This window comes from Zingiber officinale, chromosome 10A (genome assembly GCF_018446385.1).
Source record: "Zingiber officinale cultivar Zhangliang chromosome 10A, Zo_v1.1, whole genome shotgun sequence".
Taxonomy (NCBI): Eukaryota; Viridiplantae; Streptophyta; class Magnoliopsida; order Zingiberales; family Zingiberaceae; genus Zingiber; species Zingiber officinale.
The window spans coordinates 26,836,133-26,853,024 of NC_056004.1; the positions used below are offsets into that span (position 1 = coordinate 26,836,133).

Sequence of the window (16,892 nt, forward strand, 5' to 3'; positions counted from 1 at the left end):
CACACACTTCCATAATAACTGAGGTCTTTGTTCCTTTATAAAGTCAGTATAAAAGAAAACGACCTCTGATGGTCCTACTCAATACACTCTAAGTGTACTAGTGTAATTATATAGTTAAGATAAACTAATACCTAATTACACTACGACTTTCCAATGGCTTGTTCCTTTCCATTTTGGTCGTGAGCTACTGTTTATAATTTATAAGGTACTGATAACATCATCTTCTGTATGTGACACCACATACTATGTTATCTACAATATAAATTAATTGAACAACTACAACAAATGTAGATGATTTGACCAAATGTGATTCTTTATTCAAAATAAATGTTTACAAAAGCTTAGGCTTTCAGTATACACTCTAACAATCTCCCACTTATACTAATGATTAAGCTGTCATATCTTCTGTCATACATCTGATTCCCATTCCCTCCACATGCCGATCGAAAGCTTTTGCTGGAAGGGCCTTAGTGAAAGGATCTGCCAGGTTATCTGCTGATGCAATCTTGGCGATGACAACTTCTCCTCGCTTCACAATATCTCGTATCAGGTGGTACTTGCGCTCTATATGTTTACTTGCCTTATGGGCTCGTGGTTCCTTCGAGTTTGCAACTGCACCGCAATTATCACTGTCACGCCCCAGAGGAGTCCCTGCCAGACAAAAATCCGACAGCATCTCCCCTGTACCGGTGACAATATGAAGCATACATACATACATCACAATATATAAACATAAACAACATATTCATCAGCCCACACGGCTGGAACATACATAAAATAGAAACAACATAACTACGAAATGTATCAATTATATATATCTATCCATAGACTACAATTACTATACAGATAAACGACATCTGTAACAAAAGTGCAAAATGTAAATACAGTGAAACAAAAGTAAAACAAACCAGAAAATCAGCACGTCGAGATCTCTGAGCAACTCTATGAAAGTCCAAAATCAACAGTAATAGCAAAAGGATCCCTGTGTCTGCAAAACTGGAGACCAAGGAATGTAGCAAATTAGCCAAATGGCTAAGTGGATACTCAAGAAAGATGTGCATGAATTTAATCTTATTGAAGAAGTCAAGGAAGTAGAATAAATCATCATCTTTTGTTACAACTTTAGGATTATTCTTAAAGTTCTACATTTATACATATATATGTATAATCATCTTCTCATTATCTATAATCAGGTAAAATTTTTAGATTAGAGTTTAGGATCTTCACCTTATCATCACTTGTCATCATTAATAAAATCAATTTTTCAATCTTATTATTTAATTACTCAATTATAAGTTATCATGGTAAGATCAACATGTATATCAATAGTCTGAATCTGATAAATCAACTAAAAAGTGAATCACTGGAGCCAATATCATCAAAGTGAAATATCATATGGATAGGCTAAAAGCCTCCTAAGAGTATAAAACTGTCGCATACGTCATCTGACGTACGGGCTATCAGCCCTCACTGGTGGAAGACATAATAAACACTGACCGAGGGCTACATCACGCCAACACGCCTCGGGTGTACGGTCAGGTACTCTGGACCGCGGCCGCCGCACTACCACAATAACATGTGGGCGGTCCAGTACTCTATATAGAGCTCTGGTATAAAGCTAGGCTCATAGTCTTCACTTTTTAATTCTTCATTTACTATCTTTATTAATTCACTGTTATGATTATATTCATCCATTTATCATGATTATTCTCTTTTCATATTGATTGGTCAATCAAGGTAATATTTTCGTGTCAAATCTATTAATTTATCATTATAGGGTCCACAGATAAAAAGCTACAAGTATCAACAGATAGAGTATCAAAAGCATGAAATATGTAAGGTCAAGCAAGTCAAAAGAGACAAGGTATCAACAGAAGATAAATTTAGAATATTTCTTTAATTTTAAAAACAACCCTCCCATATCAATCCCAATATGAACCCACATATGAACAAGAAATAATATCAATTATTTATCCTCCAATAATTTTAATATTTTAACCCATTTCGCTATTTCTAATATCAGTTTAATCCCCATTTTGAAAACAATAATACAACATATACATATTCCAATTTATATATTTATTCATGCACAAGGAAATAGACAAGAGTAGATGTATCCACCTTATATACAGCAAAAATCTCCGAGTATCGGCAGGTCACCGTGCTCCACTCGAGCTCGGATCTACAAACACAATATCAAACATAACTTAAATAATCAAAATACTATCTAATAATAATAATGACCTAAAATCTACACATTAACTCTGATTCAAAATCAGTGAATTATTTTGATCTCGATACCTCGTACCACTTCGCATTCCTAAATACAACATATGTTCTAATCTAGATAACCCTTCTAACTACACATCAATTTAACCAAAAGCAACCTAAAATATACCTTCTAAGGGTTTTGTGTGGCTGCTGGAAATTAGGGCAGCAATTAAGGTTCTTTGTCGGCAACTCCGGCAAGCTGCGGCAAGCTCCGGCGAACAACAACGACGCTGCCAATAAAAGGACAGCAGCTAGGGCTGCTGTTGGAGGAAACAAAAGGCAGCAAAACTGCTGCTGTTGGTGGGGAAAAAGGAGAGAGCAACTAGGGTTTTGTTTCCCCTCTTTTCCCGGTGGTTTGGCGAGCTCCGGCGAACTCCGAGGAGCTCTAACAGTGCTGCCGAGAAGCAGAGAAGAGGAAGCAAAGGAGAAAACAGTGCTCTGCCCTTGCTGGTGGAGGAGAAGAGGTGCGGGAGGAGAAAACGAGAGTTGCTTGAGAAGAACGGGAGAGAAATCTGTCGTTCGTCGCCGCTAGAGAAGAAAAACGAAGAAGAAGAGAGGAGGAAAGGGTTTGAGGCGTCGGTGGGGAAGAGAAGAAAAGGAGGGGGTATGGGAGAGGCTTGTACATGTGGATGGCATGGATAGATTTGATTATTATTTTTTTTTTCAAATACTTAACATTCTCCCCCACTAAAAGAAATTTGGTCCCCAAATTTAAGTAAGTGTGAAGCACTGATACCTGGAGGAAATAAATGAGGATATCCGATACGCATGTCCTCCTCACGCTCCCAAGTTGCTTCTTGATCAGAGTGGTGCTGCCACCCAACCTTTACGAGACGAAGGCATTTGTTCCTCAACCGATGTTCCTTGCGATCTAGAATACGAACAGGGAATTCTTCGTATGTTGCATCAAACTGTAGGGGAACTATAAGATCCTTCAAGACATGTGTCGGATCCGAAACATACTTCCGCAGCATAGAAACATGAAAGACATTATGTACCCTTGCTAAAGCTGGGGGTAACGCAAGTCGATATGCAACAGCACCAATCCGCTCAAGAATCTGGAAAGGTCCGATAAATCTGGGTGCTAACTTCCCTTTTAACCCAAATCTCTTAACTCCCTTTATGGGTGAAACACGAAGAAATACGTGATCACCTACTGTGAATTCTAACATTCTTCGTCTTTTATCTGCGTAACTCTTTTGGCGACTCTGAGCAGTCAATAGTCTCTGTCTAATAGTTCGTACAAGCTCAGCATCATGCTGAACACTCTGAGGGCCCAAGAGTTGACGTTCACCGACCTTATCCCATAAGATAGGAGATCTACATGCTCTGCCATAAAGTGCCTCAAACGGTGCCATTTGAATAGCAGAGTGGTAACTGTTATTATAAGCAAACTCTACCAAATGTAGGTGGTCCTCCCAACTACCCCCAAAATCTAGCACACAAGCACGCAACAGATCCTCTAGAGTCTGGATAGTGCGCTCTGACTGTCCATCAGTCTGAGGATGAAAAGCGGTGCTAAAGCGCAGCTCGGTTCCCAACGCCTTTTGGAAACTTTGCCAGAATCTCGAAGTAAAACGTGGATCTCTATCAGAAATAATACTGAGGGGAATACCATGGAGTTTAATAATTTCTCTGCGATATAACTCTGCTAGACGATCTAGAGATTCTGTCTTACGAATCGGTAAGATATGTGAGGATTTAGTTAACCGATCGACAATCACCCAGATTGAATCATGTCTCCTCTGGGTCCTTGGTAACCCCGTGACAAAATCCATAGTGACATGCTCCCACTTCCATTCCGGCACTACAATCTTCTGAAGTAACCCAGCCGGTCTCTGGTGTTCTGCCTTAACTTGCTGGCAAACTAGACACCGAGCTACAAAATCTGCAATATCTCTTTTCATACCTTTCCACCAATATGATCGCTTCAAGTCTCGATACATCCGTGTACCACCAGGATGAACTGCAAATCTCGATCGGTGGGCTTCTCGAAGAAGATCCTCCTTAACAGGATGTCCCTCTGGGACACATAATCTGTTTCGGAACCGAAGAGATCCATCTATATCACGTGTGAATTCTGGCTTGGGGCCTAACTCCAACTCACTAGCTATAGATCTGAGATACTGGTCTTCCATTTGACTTTCCTTAATCCGCTCCACCAATGGGGACTGTGCGATCAAGGAGACCAGTATACCACGTTGTGTTTGCCCTACTTCAGTTAAATCTAACTCTGAAAACTGTTTGACTAGATCTGTAACTGCCACCCTGTGAGTTGCCAATACTCCTCTAGACTTCCTGCTCAATGCATCTGCGACTACATTAGCTTTTCCAGGATGGTAGTTGATAGTGCAGTCATAGTCTTTCAGAAACTCCATCCACCTTCTCTGTCGAAGATTTAACTCTTTCTGAGTGAAAAGGTATTTCAGACTCTTGTGATCGGTGAATATCTCAAAGGTAATACCGTAGAGATAATGTCTCCATATTTTAAGGGCAAAAATGATGGCTGCTAATTCTAAATCATGCACGGGATAATTCTTCTCATGATCTTTTAGCTGACGAGAAGCATAAGCTACTACTCTATCATACTGCATCAAAACTGCCCCTAATCCTTGAATAGATGCATCCGTGTAAAGAATGAATCCATCATCTCCAGAGGGAATAACTAATACTGGAGCACTCACCAATCTCTGCTTGAGCTCTTGGAAGCTTGCTTCACAAGCCTCAGACCAAGTAAACTTGACTCCTTTTCTAGTTAATCGAGTCAAAGGTGCAGCAATATTAGAAAATCCTTCCACAAATCTCCGATAGTACCCAGCTAATCCGAGAAAGCTACGAATTTCCTGCACTGACTTTGGTTGTTCCCATCGGTCAACTGCTTCAATCTTCTGGGGGTCTACTGAAATCCCTTTGCTAGAGATTACATGCCCTAGAAATCCCACAGAACCCAGCCAAAAAGCACATTTACTGAACTTAGCATATAAGCGTTCCTTCCGTAAAGTTTCTAGAACTATTCTGAGATGCTGTTCGTGCTCCTCTTCTGATCGCGAATATACCAGAATGTCATCAATAAATACAATAACAAACCGGTCTAAATATTCTAAGAATACCCGGTTCATTAGATCCATAAATGCTGCAGGAGCATTGGTAAGCCCAAACAACATTACCAAAAACTCATAATGTCCATACCGAGTACGGAAGGCAATCTTCTGAATATCTGTATCTCTAACTCGTAACTGGTGATAGCCTGATCTTAAATCAATTTTTGAGTACACACAGGTACCTTTAAGCTGATCAAACAAATCATCTATTCTAGGTAGAGGATACTTGTTCTTGATAGTTACAGAGTTTAACTGTCTATAATCAATACAGAGCCTCAAGGATCCATCTTTTTTCTTCACAAAGAGCACTGGAGCACCCCAAGGAGAAACACTAGGACGGATAAAACCCTTGTCTAGCAACTCCTGAAGTTGGATCTTTAGTTCCTCCAATTCTCTTGGTGCCATCCGATATGGAGCTTTCGATATTGAAGCTATGCCAGGAAGCAACTCAATGGCAAACTCTACCTGTCGCCGAGGTGGCAAGCCAGGAAGTTCTTCAGGAAATACGTCGGGATATTCACGTATTATGTGGACATCAGAAAGCTGGACAGAACTATCCACATTGGAACTCACTAAAGACAAGAGATACCCCTTGCATCCCCGAGCCAACAACTGCTGAGCCTGGAGAGTTGAGATAATAGATACCCCTCGATCATTGATCCCAATAAATTCCCATGATGATTGATCTAAGGGCTGAAAAGTCACCACTTTGGCTCGACAATCGACAGTGGCATGATGCTCTGACAGCCAATCCATACCCAAAATAATATCGAATTCAGTCATCTCTAGCACTTGTAGATCCACAGTAAGGATATGACTATCAAAAGTTAAAGGGCAACTCTTGATCTCCTGATCTGACATCAATACTCCACCTGATGGTGTCACTACTGATAATCCATAAGGTCGAAGAGTTGGGACCCTCCTAATCTTGCATACAAACTCAGGAGAAATAAAGGAATGCGAGCTACCCGTATCTATCAATATATCCGCAGGAATATTATAAACAGAAATAATACCTCGGATAACAGATCCTCCAGCTCGCTGTGCCTCCTCACGAGTCAAAGCATAAACATGACCCGGCTCAAGACCTGATGGCTGACCCCTCTAGATAGAAGAAGAGGGCTGACTCTGATCCTGCGAAGGCTGGTATGACTGGGTCGAAGGCTGATAAGATAATGGTGGCTGATACTGCTGGGGTGGAGGTAATAAGTACTGCTGGGGTGGAGGTAGCAGGTACTGCTGGGGTGGAGCCACCAAATACTGCTGAGATGGAGCTGGCAAGTACTGCTGAGATGTAGCTGGCAAGTACTGAGATGGAGCTGGCAGATACTGCTGAAGTGGAGGTACTGAGTGATACTCACTCTCCACCTGGGACTGCAAATGATAGAGTTGTGGCTGGTGAGCAGACTGTGTAGGTGGGGGATTTCGTGGCTGAGACTGCTGGGATCTCTGCGGGCCTTTCTGCTGCCGAGACTGTGGAGGTCGTGAGGTAGGTCGAGCCTGCTGAGACTGTGATCCTCCTGCTTGATGTTGTGCCTTCAAAGTGCAATCTTTCTGCATATGTCCTGGCAGTTTACAATAAAAACATATACTCTTATCCAGTGGACATTCTGATGCCAGGTGATTTGGTGCACCACATTGAAAACACTTCACCGATATCTGGCCCCGCTGTGATGGAACTGGGCGACTAGGTCCCTGTGATACTTTGGCCACCTTTCGTGACTGTGAATACTCTCTAGTCGTATCCTGACCACGAGATCGACGACCTCGACTCTGCTGTCTAGAGTGTGAGCCCTGCGAGGTCTGTCGGCTGGCTTCTCTTTCTTGAGAGACTTGCTGCTGAGTCATCTCAATAAATATGGCTCGATCAAGTGCCTCTCGATAAGTAGTAACAGGAAATCCAGAATCCTTATCCGAATATATGCTGTCAGTCCCTGTGTAAAGTGAAACATACGGTCTGAGTCCTGAGCAACCATATGTGGGCAAAACTCAGCAAGTCTGCTAAATTCTGCACTATAGTCTAACACGCTTCGGTCACCCTGCTTGAGACTCATGAATTCCTGGCGTCGAGCAACACAAAATGCTGCAGGAAAATAATGTCTCTCGAACGCCTCTCGAAAAGACTGCCAAGAGATAATCTGATCCCCAAAGACTGTCTTTTGCATCTTCCACCATGTGGATGCTTGCCCTCGAAAATGATAAGCGGCTAGCTCTACCTTCTCTGTGTCTGAACAGGACATGTATCCAAAAGTGGCCTCAATATCCTCCAACCATGTACGCACCACCCAAGGATCGGTGCCTCCATGGAACAGCGTAAAACGATCCTTTGTTGAACTAGCAAGCAAAGGAATACGGGCCTTTTCCATAATAAACGATGCTGTAGGAATGGCTGGTACGGCTACCTGAGCTGCAACAAGATGAGGTTGTCCCTCAGTCTGACCACCGACTCCAATACTGGGACCAACCTGAGCTCCCGGTATCAACTCAGATGGGGAGATAGGAGCCTCATCCAAACCAAGATCAGTAGTAGTGGCACGCTGACATGCACGACCACGACCACTACCACTGTCGCGACCACGACTGCGACTACGGGCACGGCTACTGCCCCAACCGCGACCACGGGCTCGTGGCATTGCCTATAAAATCAGATGAAAATTTTCAATAATCATTTATAATCACGATAATTAAAACAAAGAATGACCCGTAAATCCTATAGCTCAGAGATACAACTCGACTTGTATAAAAAATTCCTTTGCTCGAGAAGTACATAAACTGAAAACAAAAATCTCGAAATAAAACCAAAACCCACGAACAGAAAACGAAAAATCGGGCTCTGATACCAATAAAATTGTCACGCCCCCAGAAGAGTCCCTGCCAGACGAAAATCCGACAGCATCTCCCTTGTACTGGTGACAATATGAAGCATACATACATACATCACAATATAGAAACATAAACAACATATTCATCAGCCCACACGGCTGGAGCATACATAAAATATAAACAACATAACCACGAAATGTATCAATTATATATATCTATCCATAGACTACAATTACTATACAGATAAACGACATCTGTAACAAAAGTGCAAAATGTAAATACAGCGAAACAAAAGTAAAACAAACCAGAAAATCAGCACGTCGAGATCTCTGAGCAACTCTATGAAAGTCCAAAATCAACTATAATATCAAAAGGATCCCTGTGTCTGCAAAACTGGAGACCAAGGAATGTAGCAAATTAGCCAAATGGCTAAGTGGATACTCAAGAAAGATGTGCATGAATTTAATCTTATTGAAGAAGTCAAGGAAGTAGAATAAATCATCATCTTTTGTTACAACTTTAGGATTATTCTTAAAGTTCTACATTTATACATATATATGTATAATCATCTTCTCATTATCTATAATCAGGTAAAATTTTTAGATTAGAGTTTAGGATCTTCACCTTATCATCACTTGTCATCATTAATAAAATCAATTTTTCAATCTTATTATTTAATCACTCAATTATAAGTTATCATGGTAAGATCAACATGTATATCAATAGTCTGAATCTGATAAATCAACTAAAAAGTGAATCACTGAGCCAATATCATCAGAGTGAAATATCATATGGATAGGCTAAAAGCCTCCTAAGAGTATAAAACTGTCGCATACGTCATCTGACGTACGGGCTATCATCCCTCACCGGTGGAAGACATAATAAACACTGACCGAGGGCTACATCACACCAACACGCCTCGGGTGTACGGTCAGGTACTCTGGACCGCGGCCGCCGCACTACCACAATAACATGTGGGCGGTCCAGTACTCTATATAGAGCTCTGGTATAAAGCTAGGCTCATAGTCTTCACTTTTTAATTCTTCATTTACTATCTTTATTAATTCACCGTTATGATTATATTCATCCATTTATCATGATTATTCTCTTTTCATATTGATTGGTCAATCAAGGTAATATTTTCGTGTCAAATCTATTAATTTATCATTATAGGGTCCACAGATAAAAAGCTACAAGTATCAACAGATAGAGTATCAAAAGCATGAAATATGTAAGGTCAAGCAAGTCAAAAGAGACAAGGTATCAACAGAAGATAAATTTAGAACATTTCTTTAATTTTAAAAACAACCCTCCCATATCAATCCCAATATGAACCCACATATGAACAAGAAATAATATCAATTATTTATCCTCCAATAATTTTAATATTTTAACCCATTTCGCTATTTCTAATATCAGTTTAATCCCCATTTTGAAAACAATAATACAACATATACATATTCCAATTTATATATTTATTCATGCACAAGGAAATAGACAAGAGTAGATGTATCCACCTTATATACAGCAAAAATCTCCGAGTATCGGCAGGTCACCGTGCTCCACTCGAGCTCGGATCTACAAACACAATATCAAACATAATTTAAATAATCAAAATACTATCTAATAATAATAATGACCTAAAATCTACACATTAACTCTGATTCAAAATCAGTGAATTATTTTGATCTCGATACCTCGTACCACTTCACATTCCTAAATACAACATATGTTCTAATCTAGATAACCCTTCTAACTACACATCAATTTAACCAAAAGCAACCTAAAATATACCTTCTAAGGGTTTTGTGTGGCTGCTGGAAATTAGGGCAGCAATTAAGGTTCTTTGTCGGCAACTCCGGCAAGCTGCGGCAAGCTCCGGCGAACAACAACGACGCTGCCAATAAAAGGACAACAGCTAGGGCTGCTGTTGGAGGAAACAAAAGGCAGCAAAACTGCTGCTGTTGGTGGGGAAAAAGGAGAGAGCAACTAGGGTTTTGTTTCCCCTCTTTTCCCGGTGGTTTGGCGAGCTCCGGCGAACTCCGAGGAGCTCTAACAGTGCTGCCGAGAAGCAGAGAAGAGGAAGCAAAGGAGAAAACAGTGCTCTGCCCTTGCTGGTGGAGGAGAAGAGGTGCGGGAGGAGAAAACGAGAGTTGCTTGAGAAGAACGGGAGAGAAATCTGCCGTTCGTTGCCGCTAGAGAAGAAAAACGAAGAAGAAGAGAGGAGGAAAGGGTTTGAGGCGTCGGTGGGGAAGAGAAGAAAAGGAGGGGGTATGGGAGAGGCTTGTACACGTGGATGGCATGGATAGATTTGAGTTTTTTTTTTTCAAATACTTAACAATCACAATAAATTGTGATGATTTTGGGTAAACCAGGAATCACATCTAAGTCCATTAGAAAGTTCCTGAGTCATACTGCTTCTTTAGCTGCCTCAAAGGCTGCTACATACTCAGCTTCCATGGTTGAGTCTGAAACGTATTTCTGCTTAATACTCCTCCATGCAATGGCTCCACCTCCTAAAGTAAACACATAGCCTGATGTAGACTTACTGTTGTCCCTATCTGATTGGAAATCTGAATCCGTGTAACCTACAGGAAGCAAATCGTCTGCTTGGTAAATTAGCATATAATCTCTAGTCCTTCTCAGGTACTTTAATATATACTTTACCGCAGTCCAATGTCCTTGTCCAGGGTTACTCTGATATCTGCTAACCTTGCCCACGGCAAAACAGATATCAGGTCTCGTACATAGCATTGCATACATTAGGCTTCCTACAGCCGAAGCATAAGGAACTACTTTCATGTCCTCTATCTCCTTTGATGTCTTTTGAGACATCTCTGTAGATATAGCTACTCCATGCCTAAAAGGTAAGAAACCTTTCTTGGAATCTTGCATGCTAAAACGAGCAAGGATTGCATCTATATATGAAGCTTGGGACAGACATAACATTCTTTTCTTGCGATCCCTTATAACTTTGATCCCAAGAATATGTGCACAATCTCCTAAGTCCTTCATATCAAATTGTTTGGACAACCATACCCTTACGTCCGATAATACCTTGACATTGTTGTCAATTAATAAAATATCATCTACATATAGTACAAGAAATACCACCACGTTGTTGGACCCCGTGGTAGTTTTGATGTGATCAACTAAGTTGGTTAGGTCCTGCTGTGTTTGATCCCTGTGTCTGAGTGTGCAGGAGTTTAGGAGCACAGGAAGTCGAGCGGAAGGCGCAGCTAGCGAGAAGGATGGCACGGGAAGGGAGCCGACGGGCTCGGTGCGTCCGAAGGACGAGAGAGCTGCGGAAGAGTACTCCGGTGGGCGTGAAGAGCGTGCACGGCGTTCGAGGGATGTTAAGTCGGGACGGAAGGCTGCTCGAGGAGAAGGCCGGGAATTGGGTTCGGGTGAGCCCTATTCCGGTTGGCCGCAATCACCCAAAAGAAGCTGGAAATTACTGTAGCAGAAAGTTACTGTAGCAGAAGTTACTGTAGCTTGAAGGCGCCCTTGAAGGTGCCTTCAAGCCTGTTCAAGGCGCCTTGAGCAGGCCAGTTTGATCGTTTGCTCTGCGGATAAAGTTTTATCCGAAGATCGAATTGGAGGCGCCTTGAACCCTGTTGGAGGCGCCTTGGACTCTCAGGATAAGATTTCCAGGGCCTATATAAAGGCCCCTGGAGCTAGGAATTCTACAACAACTCAAGCATTCAATCTGTAGTGTTTCCTAGCAATAGTTCTAAGCTTTTGAAAGTGTAAAAGGCTTCTCCGCCTTCAGCAAAGGAGAGTTTCTTTTAGTGCGCTTCTACTGCCCTGGATTAACAACCTCATTGGTTGTAACCAGGTTAATTCTTCTGTGTCTTTCTTTTATTGTTTTATTATTTTGTTAACTATTGCACTAACTGAGTTGGAAATCCGAGGAGGGTATAGTTTATTTTTGTTTTCAGCAATTCACCCCCCTCTTGTCGGTCTCCGCTGCACCAACACACGTTTCCGTTACACTTCTTGTATACACAAGACTCATCCGGACACTGAATAAATCCATATGACTGGATTACTTCATTAAACCGAATGTTCCAAGACCTTGATGCTTGCTTTAGTCTATAAATGGACCGATTGAGCTTACACACTAGATGCTCTTTGCCTTTTTCAATGAACCCTTCTGGTTGCTTCATATGGATGTTCTTTTCAAGACTTCCATTAAGGAAAGCTGTCTTGACATCCATTTGCCAAATCTCATAATCCATATGAGCAGCAATGGATAAGAGTATCCGGATAGACTTAAGCATGGCTACCGGTGAAAAGGTCTCCTCATAGTCGATTCCCTCTTTCTGAGTGTACCCTTTCGCAACAAGCCTAGCTTTGAAGGTTTCTACCTTCCCGTCTGTCCCTCTTTTCCTTTTGTAGATCCACTTGCATCCAACGGCTTTTACACCATCAGGTGGTTCTACAAGCTCCCAGACCTTATTAGAGTACATAGACTCTATTTCAGAATTCATTGCCTTTTGCCAAGATGCTGCATCTATATCTTGGAGTGCTTCGTCATATGTTCGGGATCAGGTTCATGTTTACGGATCAAGTCCGAAGATTCTCCCAAAACATGAATCTTTAGTGCCTTACAACCCTCCCACTCTGACGAGGCACTCCGTGGTTGTGTATCATGTGTGACACGTGTTGCAGTCTCTTGTGGTACTTCATCTTGTACTGTTGGTACTGAAGTAGACGTATCTTCTCTAAGTTCTTCTAAAACAACTTTGCTACTGGGCTTGTGATCCATTATATAGTCTTCTTCTAAAAACTGGGCATTGGTACTAACAATGACCTTCTGGTCTTTAGGACTATAAAATAAATCACCTTTCGTTCCTTTGGGATACCCCACAAACACGCGAACTTCTGTACGAGATTCTAACTTATCAGCATCTGGTTTCAGCACATGTGCTGGACTACTCCAAATCCGAATATGTTTTAGACTGGGTTTTCGCTCATTCCACAATTCTGTGGGAGTAGAAGAAACTGATTTAGAAGGTACTAAGTTCAGAATGTACACTGTCGTTTCCAGAGCGTATCCCCAAAATGAATTTGGTAATTCCAAATAACTCATCATCGATCTAACCATCTCCATAAGAGTCCTATTCCTTCGTTCTGCCACACCATTCTGTTGGGGTGTACCAGGTGCTGACAGTTGGGATTGAATCCTGGCCTCTGATAAGTAATTCCTAAACTCTCCTAAGAGGTATTCGCCACCACGATCAGACCGTAGTGTCTTGATACTTTTACCTAGTCGTTTCTCCACATCAACCTTGTACTCTTTGAACTTATCAAAGCACTCGGACTTGCGGCGCATTAGGTAAATGTATCCATATCTTGAATAATCGTCTATGAAAGAGACAAAATATTCAAAACCTCCTCTTGCCTGGACAGACATAGGACCACACAAATCAGAGTGAACCAATTCTAACACTTCTTTGGCTCTATACCCCTTGGCCTTGAAAGGCCTTTTGGTCATTTTACCTTCCAAGCAAGATTCATAAGTTGAAAATTTTTCCAACTCTAATGAACCCAAAAGTCCATCGGCTATAAGCCTCTGAATCCTACTTAAGTTAATATGACCAAGCCTTAGATGCCAAAGATATGCTTGGTTCATTTCTGAAGGTTCTTTTCTCTTATTTGAGTTAGAAGATGAGTTATAAATTTTCATGTTTTGCTTTGTGGGAGAAATTGGATTTAAATTATACAAATTGCCAACTAATGCACCAGAACAGATAATCACTTTATTTCTCTTAATAACTACATCGTTACTAAAAGTAACTGAATATCCATCTAAAAACAGTTTAGAAACTAAAATTAAATTCTTTCTAAAACTGGGTACGTAAAGATAATTTCTTAAAACCAAATTTTTATTTCTACTAAAAGATAAGTAGACGTTTCCCACTGCAACAGCTGCCACCTTAGTAGAATTGCAGACATGATCAGTGGCTCCCGTATCTACACACCAGGTGCTGGTAGATAACACCGCTAAATATGTTTCAATAACTAGAACATGAGATATACCTTTGTTGTTCTGATTCCTACGAAGACAGTCCGCCTTCCAATGCCCTGACTGCTTGCAGATGAAGCACTTGCCCTTCGACTTCTTCATGCTAGCTTTAGGTCCTGTACTCTGAGATTTATTCACTTTCTTTGCTGAACCAACTTGTTTCTTCTTCTTCTTTCCTTTCGGCTTAGAAGTAGAACCATTTTCAACATAGTGAATATGAGAGTTGTGACGAAACAATCCTTCTGCTGCCTGAAGTTCTGTCAATGACTATACCCTTTTGTTCATATTGTAATTCAGGTGGAATTGCTCAAAACTTCTAGGTAGTGTTTGGAGGATCATATCGATCTGGGTTTCCCCATCAATTTCTCCTCCAAGGATCTGTATTTCGTTCAGATAAGCCATCATCTTTAGGATATGATCCCTCACAGGAGTACCCTCTTGCATGGTGGCTGTCATTATTTTTCTCATGGCTTCTTGCCTAGAAGCCCTATCTTGATGACCAAAGAGTTCCTTGAGATTGTTCATAATATCATAAGTTGTTGGTAAATCTTGATGTTGATGTTGCAATACATTTGACATAGAAGCCAAAATGTAACACCGCGTCGTCTCATCTACTTTTACCCATTTCCTATGATATTCAATCTCCTCTTGGGTGGATTCACCAGTGGGTGCTTCAGGGCAAGGCTCAGTCAGTACAAATTTATAGCTTTCAACAGTAAGAACAATGTCCAGGTTCCTTTTCCAATCTATGTAGTTAGGACCAGTAAGTCTATTCTGTTGTAGTATGATGGACAGTGGGTTGAAAGTCATCCTAAGAATCACAAATAACTTTTGGTCAGAACTCTAAATTTAGAATAATATTGATTCCTTAAACAATACTATTTTAAATTAACCAACACCTCAAACCACTGTGAATTTTGTATGCCACGATAGTGTGGACGTATACAAATTCAACATTTATAAAAGGAGGGTTTTAACCCATTAATTTTATTATCTTGTCAACCTAACTTTTTGACAAATAAAATTAATAGTTGGTATCCTTTGGTCACACAAATAATAGCAGTGACTCCGATGGGGAGGATACTATTAGTTGTGCCTAAGTGTATACCATTACTTGACACTAAGTCCATTAATAAGATTGTGCCCCTTCCGATGGGGAAGATCACACGCTCTTAATTAACTTCCTATAGTCATCCCAAATGGAAGTTTGTTCTAGTGATCTACAAACAAGCTCATCTGATATGGAGGAAGGCACTCAGAGCCAACGCAAAAGCTTGTTTGCATCACTTACAAACCAGTAATGGAGACCATGGATTTTACTTAAAAATCCCTCTCCCACTTAGTTATTTATAAATGAGGAATTTTAACTATTTTAGCCTACTAAACATGTATACTAACATACACACACAGCACAATATAAAAGCAATAAATAGAAAATCTAATTTTTAACTATTATGGCTTTTATCTATGGTTGTCCTCCGTGTGTTGTCATCCCAAGCTGCTGCCATATTTGGCCACCGCCACCGGGTCTAGCTGTCGCATCCATCTTGCTCCTTGTTCCGCTGCGCCTCTGGTCCTCAGAAGGTTCCATGCTTTGCAAGATTCGATCCGTGACATAAATATAATTTTACAATTTTGATCCTATATTCCATAAAAGGAATGTACATGTATCTAGATCAAAAATAAAATCCTAATAAAACTAAATACAGCTCCTGCTGTATTTTATAATACAATCATGCACACACATATAAATGCCCTTAACATGTCCAAGGGTCCAATCACACACATAAAACTATAAGCCATAATAGTTGGATCCTGCATCCACAAAGTTAGCACATCCTACTATTATCCTGCCTAAATTATGTATGACATGTGCATAATTAAACTAATACCAAATACACAGAGGTAAAACCTAGCTCTGATACCAATTGTTGGTTGCTACTCAGAAAACCTAGAGGTTCCACTGTATAAAAATTTTGTACAAAGGTCTGAACCTGTTCCTAGCTACCATGTGTTCTTTTAAATTAAATTTTGGATCACCTGTGGAACTTAACACGTTTGATCCAAAACTTAATTTATTTGTTCTTTTAGGTTTAGACTTGGATCTCCTGCGGAACTTAACACGTTCGATCCAAATCACCTAAGTTATTAATTCCATTAAATATTAATTTCCATAATTGGTTCCCAGTACTGACGTGGCGAGGCACATGACCTTCTTGGATATGGGAGCAACCACCACCGACTAGACAAAACCTTTTATGGAAAGCTAATACTTAATTTCCTAAAATAACTTTAGGTTAACCGAAAGGAACAATCAAATCACAAGGAAAAGAAATAAACATAAGAACACTACATCGAAAATAAATTCGAAATACTAGGATCGTAAGCCTCTTGTATTTGGTATTATTTCTAAAAATAACTAGTATGATGCGGAAAGGAAAAATTACTAGTTATACCTTTTAGAAAGACATCTTGATCTTCTACCGTATTCCTCTTCTAACCTTGGACGTTGTGTGGGCAACGATCTTCCAAGATGAGAAACCACCTAACCACCTTCTTCTCCTCCTTGCTAGGTTCGGCCAAAACAAAAGCTTCACCAAGGATGAAGAATAACACCAACCAAGCTCCAAGGGATGCAAGCTTTCTCTCCTTCTTCTTCTTCTTCT

At 40.7% G+C, this 16,892-nt stretch overlaps 2 long non-coding RNA genes across 2 annotated transcripts; both read right to left on the reverse strand.

Moving 5' to 3' along the window:
• Nucleotides 1-828: 828 nt before the first annotated feature.
• LOC122028232 lies at nucleotides 829-2,486 on the reverse strand. The gene is made up of 3 exons (XR_006124680.1): nucleotides 2,399-2,486; nucleotides 2,122-2,182; nucleotides 829-996 (listed from the first exon to the last, which is right to left on the reverse strand). It is a non-coding gene; the product is annotated as an uncharacterized LOC122028232 (long non-coding RNA).
• A 5,224-nt stretch (nucleotides 2,487-7,710) lies between these two features.
• On the reverse strand, nucleotides 7,711-10,077 carry LOC122028234. The gene is made up of 3 exons (XR_006124681.1): nucleotides 9,990-10,077; nucleotides 9,713-9,773; nucleotides 7,711-8,008 (listed from the first exon to the last, which is right to left on the reverse strand). It is a non-coding gene; the product is annotated as an uncharacterized LOC122028234 (long non-coding RNA).
• Nucleotides 10,078-16,892: the final 6,815 nt, after the last annotated feature.